Source organism: Petaurus breviceps, unplaced genomic scaffold, assembly GCF_028583685.1.
Source record: "Petaurus breviceps papuanus isolate PSGF00001 unplaced genomic scaffold, PetGlider_PUasm1.0 609, whole genome shotgun sequence".
NCBI lineage: Eukaryota > Metazoa > Chordata > Mammalia > Diprotodontia > Petauridae > Petaurus > Petaurus breviceps.
In genome coordinates this window covers 298,517-309,192 of record NW_027186401.1, presented here as the reverse complement: position 1 = coordinate 309,192, position 10,676 = coordinate 298,517, and the positions used below count along the sequence as shown (strand labels likewise).

General features: G+C 43.5%; 1 long non-coding RNA gene across 1 annotated transcript; it reads right to left on the bottom strand.

Moving 5' to 3' along the window:
* Positions 1 to 492: 492 nt before the first annotated feature.
* On the bottom strand, positions 493 to 6,160 carry LOC138173587 (uncharacterized). The gene is made up of 3 exons (XR_011171444.1): positions 6,078 to 6,160; positions 4,823 to 5,157; positions 493 to 1,049 (listed from the first exon to the last, which is right to left on the bottom strand). It is a non-coding gene; the product is annotated as an uncharacterized lncRNA (long non-coding RNA).
* Positions 6,161 to 10,676: the final 4,516 nt, after the last annotated feature.

Sequence of the window (10,676 nt, the reverse complement as noted above, 5' to 3'; positions counted from 1 at the left end):
TCACCTTCTACATAGGGCACTCCGGAACTTCTCTAGGAGTTTCTGTGCCACAGGCAACCCCCTCTGAAGTCCAGGCAAATCTCCTCTAGGCCCTTCATCCAAAAGGCATCCCAAATTTCCCCTAGTGAATCCCTGCCACCACAAGAGCTTCTCTTCTCAGATGGAGAGTTGTTCTAGACATTTGGGGGATACAGGGGCCAAAAGGGGGTCATGTCACTTCTCTCTTTCCCCTTCTTAGTCAGGAGGAATGGTCACAGCTGGGGCCTGATACCACATCAGTTCTACAGAGGAGACAGAAATACCACTGGTTGGTGAGAAGGAGAAATGAGGCTGGGATCCTAATGAGCTCATTAGGCTTCCCTGAGGTCGTGAGGAAGGATCCTGATAGTGAAGGAGCCTGTGCCCATCACACACAGGGCCCCAGAGCAAGTAGGCCAAAGGTCACTATAGTTTATGGAAAACTCATAAAATCAACGTGTGAAGAAAAGGGTCTTTCAGATGAGAAACTTTATTTGTTCTAAGAATCAGCTAAACAGCCAACCCTTGATGCACTTAGATGAAAGTACTCGGAGTTGCTGTTTGAAGGAAAAGGCAGTGACCTGGGTAAGGATGGCTGCAGGCCATCTGGGGCCATCACATGAGACAGCCGCACAGCATGAGACTGGAAAATGTAAATCCAATAAGGGGATCTGCAGAGTCTCCTGGGTTCCTACCTGCCAGAACAGGGGATTTCTTGCGGTTTGCTTCATACAGTAAAGGCGAGTCACTAGCCATCAGAAGGCTCCTAGACAGACAGACAGACAGAAGGAGCACTGGAGAGCAAGCTGAGCATAGGAAGTGTCATGAGAGGCCAAGGACGGAAGGCACCAAAGGCTTCCAGCTTGAGATAGTGGATGCTCGAGCTGCTTTGCTCAGTGTTCCCTGATTGGAAAGAAGGTGTTGGCTGACTGATGGGCCAGAGAAAGGCTGGAGCAGCTGATCCAGTTGGAATCACACAAACAACAGGTCTTCATCAATCTCCTGCTGGGGTCCGGGCACTATCCTTGGTGCTGAAAATACAAGTACAGAGAATGATCAACCTAATAGCAAGCAATTGTTATTCCGGGGGGGGGGGGGGGGAGAATGATATAAGTGTATACATAGTAGTGCGCCACAGAAATGTCCAGTGAAGAAATGCAAACAAGTTAAATGCAAGGTTTTTTGGGAGGTAGCAGTTGGGAGTTCAAGGGAGGTTGTATGCAGAAGATGGAACCTGAGCTGGATCTCAGAGGAGAGGAATTCTCTGAGGTGGATGTTAGGAGGGAGCATATTCCAGGCTTGAGGGGTGGTCAAAGGAGCATGGGGAAGTCTCCCACGTGACTAGCAGAGGGCGGGTCAGTCTGGCTGGAGAAAGACTCCTGTCCAGTGAGGCTGAAATGCTAGCTTAGGGTCAGGTAAGGCTTTAAAAGTTCATGTGAGAAGGGGCGGCTAGGTGGTGCAGTGAATAGAGCACCAGCCCTGGAGTCAGGAGGACCTGAGTTCAAATTTGGCCCCAGACATTTAACACAAAAACTAGCTGTATGACCTTGGGCAAGTCACTTACCACAATTGCCCTGCTTTCCCCCTCCAAAAAGCAAAAAAAAAAAAAGTTTATGTGAGAAGTTTATATTTGATTCTGGGGGCAATAGGAAACCAGTGCAGTTGAATGAAGAGCAGAGTCACAAGATCCTGTCTGTGCTTAAGGTAATTAGTTGGGCAAGAGTGTGTACAACAGAAAGGAATGCTGAATGAGAAGGAACTGAGAGACTGAAAGAGACTGAGGGAAGGAGGAGGAGGTGGGGGATAGGGATGGGGAGGGGAGGGGAAAAGGGAGGGAGAGGGGAAGGAGAAAGGGGAGGGAGAGGGGGAGAGGAGGGGGGGGGGAGGGGGGGGGAGGGGGAAGGGGGAAAGGGGAGGAGGAGGGGAAGAGATGTTCAGAGATGATCAGACAAAGCAGAAGCACCTGCTGTCTGCTCACAGGGTGATTCTGGCAGTTTCCCTTCTTAAGGGAACTGTTTGTCCCTAAGAAAGCCTAACACTTTTTCTCAGTACCCTGTTAAAGGTGGCTGTGAACTAAAACAGACAAACTGGTAACTACTTCATTGCCTGAGGGGAGAGCAGTGAACACCAGAAGGGAAGAACCTGGCAGGGAGGCAGCTTCACGTGGGAGAGATTATTCTTGAAGGAACCAAAGCCATGCAAACCAACAGCACAAACCTGGGAGTTGCCCAAGGGTATGGGTTTCCCCACTCCTGTGCCTGCTATATTTCTGAGTGTACCCATACCTGCATTGATGGGAGACTACAACTCACATGAATAGCAAGAGTGTTGTATGATTATTGCTTACTGTCACAATGGATTGAGCTTTGAGCCTGGAGCTGGAAAGACCTTTCAGATCTCTTTGAGACATCTACATTGAGATATCCAACAGGCAGTTAACTGGTCATGGGAGACTGGGATTCTGGAATAACATTACATGAGGCTAAGTCTGACATTGATAAGCATAGAGAAAATTAACTCTATTGGAGCTGATGAGATCAGGAGAGGAAGAAGGTCAAGGGTCTGCTCTTGGTACACCCATCCTTTGGGCATGTGACATGAAGCCCCAGCAAAGCTGACTGAGAAGGAAGAGTCAGGCAGGTTTGAAAGAGAACCAGGGAAGAGCAGTGCCAGGAAAACCTAGAAAAAAGAGAGTATCCAGGAGAGGGTGATGGATGGAGCCAATAGCGACCAAGAAATCAAGGGGATGAGAACTGAAAAAAGAAAGCTGCTGGATTTGCTGCTTGCAGATTGGAGGGGAAGAATAGGAAGGCAAAATGGAATGGGTCAACCTTATTCTCATTGAATTTGGCTCGGGGAGGGAATGACATACACACTAAATAGGGTAGCTCACCCTACAGCAGAGTAGGGAGGGAAGGGGATGAGAGGGGGGATGATGGAAGGGAGGGCAGGCTGGGGGGAGGGAAGTTGGAAGCACCCACTTTGGAAAATGGATGGGATCAAAGTAGAGAATAGAACAAGTGGGGGGTGGGATAGGAGGGAGGGAAATATAGTCAGTCTTTTACAATATATCTACTATGTTAATGTTTTGCATTAGCCACACATGACAGCCTATACTGAACTGCGTATCTTCCCAGTAAGGGTGGGTGACAAGGGAGGAAGAGAATTAATCTGGAATTCAAAGTTTTAAAGTCAAATGTTTAAATATATATACTATTATTAATATTATTTTACATGTAACTGGGAAATAAGATATACAGGCACTGGGACATAGAGGTCTACCATGCCCTACTGGAAAAGCCAAAGGGGGTATGGGAGAAGACATGGGAGAGAGCAGATTGGAGGAGGGGATATCCTGTGGGACTGCTGTTTTGGGGCGGTGGGTAGGGGAAAAATGGGGAGAAAATTTGTAAGCCAAAATCTGGCAGAAGTGAATGATGTAGATCAGAAGTTAATAAAGCATTTGGAAAATGAAAAAAAAAACAACAGGCATGTTATTTTGTGAAGTCCTGCTAATCCTGTCTTAAAGCTAAAAGAAGTTGGCACTCACTTATACAAATTGTTAGATTCTTAAATAAGTTCTTTGGGATTATTGTTATACTGTTAAAACTTAAAGTTGATCCCCCAGCAGCTCTAAAGGTAGACAGGGTAGACACTCCCTACTCCCCTCCCTTAGGAAGAGGGCCAAAGTCACTCCAATATAGGGCTATAGGGGGTGACTGGAGGCCACATGTGCCAGCTACCATATACTAGGATCCTAAAAATAAAATATCGGAACCCTGAAAGACATCCTGGCTAGGAAAAAGAAAAATTAGTATTGAAAATAGGGCACTTGTCACACCTAAAGTATGTGGTTTTCATCAGTCTAGAAGAAGAATATCATAGTGTGGACAAGCAGATCAGCCCCTTCTTTGGGGTCCCTATTGATTTCTCCTTAATTGTAAAATTGCCAGATCCCCTAGAAACCATCTGGTAGGCATGGTCAACAGCCTCAGGAGAAAACTAAAAGCTTGTTGGGTTATGGAGTTCCTAAACAACGAACTTTGCTTATTGAGAAATGAAATCTCTTTTATATATGTGTATGTATGTATGTATGTCATGGTAAACCTTTATTGCTTAATGCAACTCCATACAAATAAAATCAATTCTATCAAGCCCTGAGCTGTGATTGGTGAGACTTGCCATTTGAGGTGAGAGCCAGTGAGGCCACAACTAGTTGTGTCTTCAGGTTGAATTTAGATAGAGTTGTCTGCATGAAATCAGCATCTGAGAGAAATGCCACAATCTGCTCAGAGGGAATCCTGCTACAGGGGAAGGTTTGCTTTTGGGAAAAGCCTAGAAGACAATTTTAGCCTCAATCTAAAAGGGACCCTCCTGACTCAGTTTCCCCACTGTCTTGTTTTGAAAAGGTATGTTTTACACCTACTGATTCCTGAATCTGGCTATGAGATGGATTTAAAGGGACTCTTACCTGAATTCAAACAGAGCTAAGGATGTTTTATCCTGTCATATCTGGCATGTCCCTGCTTTTTCCTTTTATGACAGAATTCTCTAATTAGAACAACTGGTCAATAAAAGATAGTAAAAGTACAATGCAGGTATGTGAAATTTTGCTGTTCTCAATCTGAATGTGTAGTCATTCCATATCCTAAACAACTGGGTGAATTAATACACAGGCTTGTCATCTGGCTACCTGCATAGTCAAGTGAAAGGTTAAATCCCTGGCATAGAACATTTTTTTCTGAATGATATGGGAACAATTAGACACTAATTACAATGAGAACAATTAGATAGTGTAACTTACTGTTTCCTAGGGGTGGCTGGCGTTTGCACTTTCTCCTACTCCTTAAGGATGATAAACTCCTGAAGGTGTGACAAACTGGGATCCAATGATTAAAGAGTATCTGTTCTATCATCTTTATTAGAGAGTGACTTCCAATCATGTTAAGTCAATTATCCTGTGGTGGTTGCAGAAAATAAAAACAGTATCCATCCCTAGGTCACAATAATCCACAATGTGCTAAGTCAATGCAGAGCACACTTATAGGCAGCTCTCCCAGTCCTTGCCTGCGTTCACGGGTAGGCAGCTTTCCACTCCTGTTTCACTCCTCAGCTCGCTGGTACTGCTCTTCAAAGTTTCTGTTCCAAGTAAGACAAAGGTTAAGGGAGCTACAACCGTATGTACAAGCATTGCCAGCACTATCATCTCAATTCACTTTCTGTCTGACAAAGTAATGCAAATCCTGCATCAAAGCTTCAGTCTGAGAAACCAAACACAAGTCAAAAGTGTTTGCCAACACAACACAAGAACCACACTCCCTCAAGGAGCCCACAATCTAATGTGTGAGACAATAAGCAAACAAACACAAAGACCAACGAGACCTGGGATGAACAGGCTGGCTGGTTTCCTAGGTTCCCCAGAAGGATCAAAAGAACTTCCCTGCATTGTGGCCAAGTTCCTGGTGTCTGAGCTCACAAGGCTCTATCACAGACAGGCACAAAGGGTCCAGTGAACATCTGGGGCAGTGGCTCTAAATTTGTACCTCTTGCCTCTCTTAAGACACTGCCATTTCTCCTAGCAGTAGATCAGCAGATTGGTCCTTAAAAGACTGCTCAGATGCCCAGGAGCTGCTGAATCCCACTGCAGTTCTGCCCAGTGAGAAGACGACCCTGTGGTCTGGGTCACCTGTGTGCAGGGCTGTGACTCCAGCTCCCAGTGTGTCCACAGCTGCTGCTTTGTCACTTGCCTGTGACCTCAGGATTTTGAAATAGGTAGAGTGGTAAAATGGCATGGGTGATGTCTTGGTATTCATGCCTAATTGGATTAAAGGGTGGCAGAGTTGTACCAAGTCATTGGTCTCACTCTCTCCTCCAGACTCATCACAGTCCAGGGGCAGGGCAGAGTCAAGACAACTGGTGATGGCTCAAGATTCCATGGATGACCTTGGCATCATCAATGTCTAACCAAACTCTCAGCACTCCACAGCTTCCACTCCCCTCAGCTCCTCCCCCACAGGCTGACTGCTCCCAGCTCTTACCTGGATTCACCCAAATCTTACCTGGATTCAAACTTAGGCAGCTCTCCACTCCTCTTTGATGAGGACTGCTCCACCCCAAGCCTTTCATGATTTCTCCTTCTAGGAAAACAAAGATTACACACATTGCCAGCACTATCATCTCAATTCACTTTCTGTCTGACAAAATAACACAAACCACATAGGTTTTCCCAGGTCTCTCTGAATCCCTTCCCTTCACCAGGCTTTAGGTTTAGTCCACAAGCATTCAGAAAACAGCTCTTCTGTGCCAGCCTCTGTTCAAAACTTCAGGGGTCAGAGAGGAGGGAAAAAGTATTCCCTGCCCTCATGGAGCTCCTGGTCTAATAGGGTAGACACCTGTCAGCTGCTGTCCCAGACAAGCTGTGTACAGTATGGATGGGGGCCCCCAAGAAGGAAGGCTGGGGGAGTGTGGGGACCAGGGAAAGCTTGTTTTCTGAAGGTGAGATTTTAAGTGAGATGGGAAGGGAGCCAGGAGGTGCTGGTGAGAAGAAAGATACTTCAAGCATGAGAGAGGCCATTGGGAAGGCCCAGACTCAAGAGATGGAGGGTCTGGGTCACAGAGCAGCCAGGAGGCCATGGTCCCTAGGTCAAAGAGGATGGGAAGGGGAGAAAGGCATAAGGAGTGGTTTGGGGCTGGTCACAGGTATCTACTGTGTGTCACAAGCCTTACAAATATGATCTCTTTTCATCTTGTTGCAAGAATTGTCAGGGCCCTTGCAAGCCAGAGGGACAGCCTGCCCTTGTGTGTGGCCCACACCTTGACTTCCACAGAAGTTACACACACACACACACACACACACACACACACACACACACACCCCTCTGAATATGTCTGAAGACACATAACCTGGAATTTGCTGTGTGTGTGTGTGTGTGTGTGTGTGTGTGTCCTCTCCTCCTGAGCTACCAATCCCAGAGAGAATCAAAAAAGTTTGGAATGAAACCAGATAGAACCATTATGCAGAAACAGGTACCAAAATGGTCAATTTTGACCACCACAGCAATTTGGAAGAGTATGAGATCAGGCCTCAGGGCTCTTTTGTTTACCTTTCTCTCATTACTGGTTTGGAGCATTTTTTCCTGTGGTTGTGAATACCTTGTAGTTTTCTTTTGAGAATTCTTTTGTCTTATCCTTTGACCATTTATATATTGGGGAATTACTATTATTCTTTTTTTTTTTTTAAAGCAATTGGGGTTAAGTAACTTGCTCAAGGTTACACAGCCAGTTATTTCTGGGTGTGGTGCTGAGTATCTGAGCCCAGATTTGATCCCAGGTCATCCCAACACTGGAGCCGGTGCTCTTACTTGCTGAGCCACCTGGCCAACCCAATGACTATTATTCTTAAGTTTATTAATTGTTTATATGTCTTGGACACCAAAACCTTATCACGGAAATTTCCTAGCAAGGTTTTTGGTTTTCCCATTTGACCACTTTTTTTCTTATACTGGGTGCACTATGCTGTCCATGCAGAAGAAGCTTTTCAGTTTCAAATAATTAAAGTTTTCTATTTTATTTTTAAAATTGCTTCTGTCTCTTGTTTGACTAAGAATATATCTCCCACCTGTGCCTGTGAAAGGTAAATAATATCTCTCCTAATTTTTAAATCAGATTGGCTAAGGGATTGTCAATTTTATTAGACTTTTCAAAAAAAACCCACCTTTAAGTTTGATTTATTCTTTCTATGATGTTTTCTTTTCCATTGTATGTATTTCCTTTCTAATTTTAATACCTTCTCTTTTTTTGCTCATTTTAGGTTTATTTGTTGATTTTCTATTTTGTTAAAATGCATATTCATTTGATCAATCATATTTTATCTTTCTTTTTTCTTTCTGTTCTCTTAATGTATGAATATAAATATATGTTTTTCCCCTGGGGACTGCTTGAGCTGGATCTCCCAAGTTTTCCTAAATTCCTTCATCATAATAATTTTCTTTTAAAAGGTTATTCATCATTTCTTTTATTTATCCTTTGACTCATTCATTAAGAAATACATGATTGTTAAGTCCCTATTTGGGGAGTATTCTTTGTTTGTGATCTCTAATTTCATTGCATTATGAAATGAAAGGATATATTGATAATTTCTGCCTTTTTGCATTTGTTTGCATTATCTCCGTGCCACGTCCATGGTTAATTTCTCCAAAAGTTCCATGTGGTGGAAAGAAATATGCACGTTCCTTTGCTGTTCCATTTGGAAGGTGACATGAGTCTTTGAATTCTAGATTCCCTAGAAATTTACTCACCTCTTCTGCTTTTATGTCTTCCTGTCACTTCCTCCCCTCCCTTTTCTTCTATTAGGCATCTAGCTTCCCCTTCCTCTCTTCCCTTTCAGCTAGTCCTGTTCATTGGGTTTTTAAAATTTCATCAATTTTGTGTCCCTTTCCTTCACTCTCTTCATTATCCATCTTTTCATTCAGTTTCACCTAGTCCCTCAATCACCTATACATGACCCCTGCAATCCTCTGGTCTCTCTTTGTTCTCTGTGTGCCTCAAGTGTTCAAATGCTCCAAGGCAACCGTTCTAAGCTCCACTTCTGGCACTGCCTTGTAGGACTTACTCTATGGTGACCCCTTTTCTTCTGTGCCTTGCTTTCAGAATAATGTGTATTAATTCTAGTGCGCTTCCATGCTAGGGAACATCTCATGCTTCTGACCTGTACTCTCTCTTGTTATTTTTTTTTCATCTACATTTCATGGAAATCCCATCCCTGTGTCCCTGCTGTGTTCATTCTCCCAGTGCCGGTTGGCCCCATGGTTCCAGCTCCATGCTCCTTTCTAGACAAGCAGACTTTGCAGACACTAAATCAACCAGCCCTCAGTGTGAATTCCTTGTCTCCCTTTACCCATAAGAACATTCATCAGTGGAATCCCCTGCCCCTCCAAAGTGAGGTCTCCCTTTCTCTACCTTTTCATTCTTTTTCTCATTGTCACCTACCCTCCCTCTATGCTTTTCTCTTTCTGAGACTATAAAGGTCACCTTCTCAGTCTTCATTCTCCTTGATCTTTCTGCAGCCTTCAACACTTTTGATCCCTAGGGCAGCTATGTTGTGCAGTGAATAGAGCACAAGCCCTGGAGTAAGGTGAACCTGAATTCAAATGTGGCTCCAGACACTTAACAAACTATACTAGGTGTGTGACCTTGGGCAAATCACTTAAAGGCAAGTGCCTTTCATTTCACCTCCCAAAAAAAAAAATCAATGTAGGTTTTCTGCTGGCTTAAAGGGAAGAAACAATATATACATATCACCTAATTTGTGTGCCTCCTTTTAACCAAATTCTCAGTTGGAGGGCCTGTATCTCAAAGAGATCAGAGAAAAAAGGAAAGGACATAATGTACAACAAAACAGATAGCAGTTCTTATTGTGGTGGCCAAGACTTGGAAATCGAGGGAATACCCATCAAATGGGGAAAGGTTGAACACACTGTGGCATGTGATTTAATGGAGTACTATTGTGCTATAAGGAATGGCAAGGGGATGGTTTCAGAAAAGCATGTCAAGACCTAGATGGACTGATGCAAAGTGAAGTGAGAAGAATCAGAAGATGATTGTGCACAGTCAGCAATGTTGTAATGATGATCAACTGGGAGACTTGGCTATTCTCATCAGCACAATGATCTTACACAATACCAAAGGACTCATGATGACAAATGCCCCCTCCCACCAGAGAAAACTGATGAACTTCAAGTACAAATTGAAGCACAATTTTCTCACTTCATTATTTTTTGGCAAAAAAAAAATCCCATTGATAACAGGGAAATGTGTTTTGCTTCATTTCACATGCATAATTGACCTCATATGGTTTACTTTTTCACTGAATGCAAGAAGGGTGGGAAGGAGAGAAAGAATTCTGAACCCAAAATGTAAAAAGATAAGAATGTTAAAATAAATATCAACCTAAAAAGAGACAATTGGCAAGCTTGGAAAGAGCAGTTTTAGTTGAATGAACATATATGAAAAGCAATTTTTTGGGGTAGAAATCCATTAAACTCAATAGGGAAAGAAGACAATGAATGATATGGGAATTTAAAATTTTCTTTTCTTTTTATTATGGTGGAGGGGGTTGGGAGTTGTAAAGTCAATCATGAGCAGGTCTCTTGAGGACTGTTGCTGTGAATAATTTTAAGGACCTAATTGCATAGTATAGTGAACTCTCTATTCAGCAATAAACTAAAAGAAAACATTCAAGAAACTAAAGCACAACATTCACAAAAATATAACATAACAATTGATTACTAAGGGGACCACATAGTCTTAAAAAAAAAAACATAACATTCAGTAAGTCACAATCTCCTCAATAAATACTCAGTACCCAAATAAAACCTTCTTTCATCTTGACCCAAGGCTGGCTTCCAATCATCCTTATGCCAGTCATCCCTGAAGGGGTAGCAGAAAGTACAAACACCATCCAGCCCCAGGTCACAAAAAGTCACAGTCTCATAAGTCAGTGTAGAGAATCCAAGTGATATCTTCTTTCATCTTAGCTGGAGTCTGATTTCTAAACCCCATGGCTCCTCTTCCACTGCTTGACTATTCCAAGCTCTGGCCTGGATTCACAGGACTCTTGTCTGGATTCACAGGGAGGCAGCTTTCCCAGCTCTGGCCTG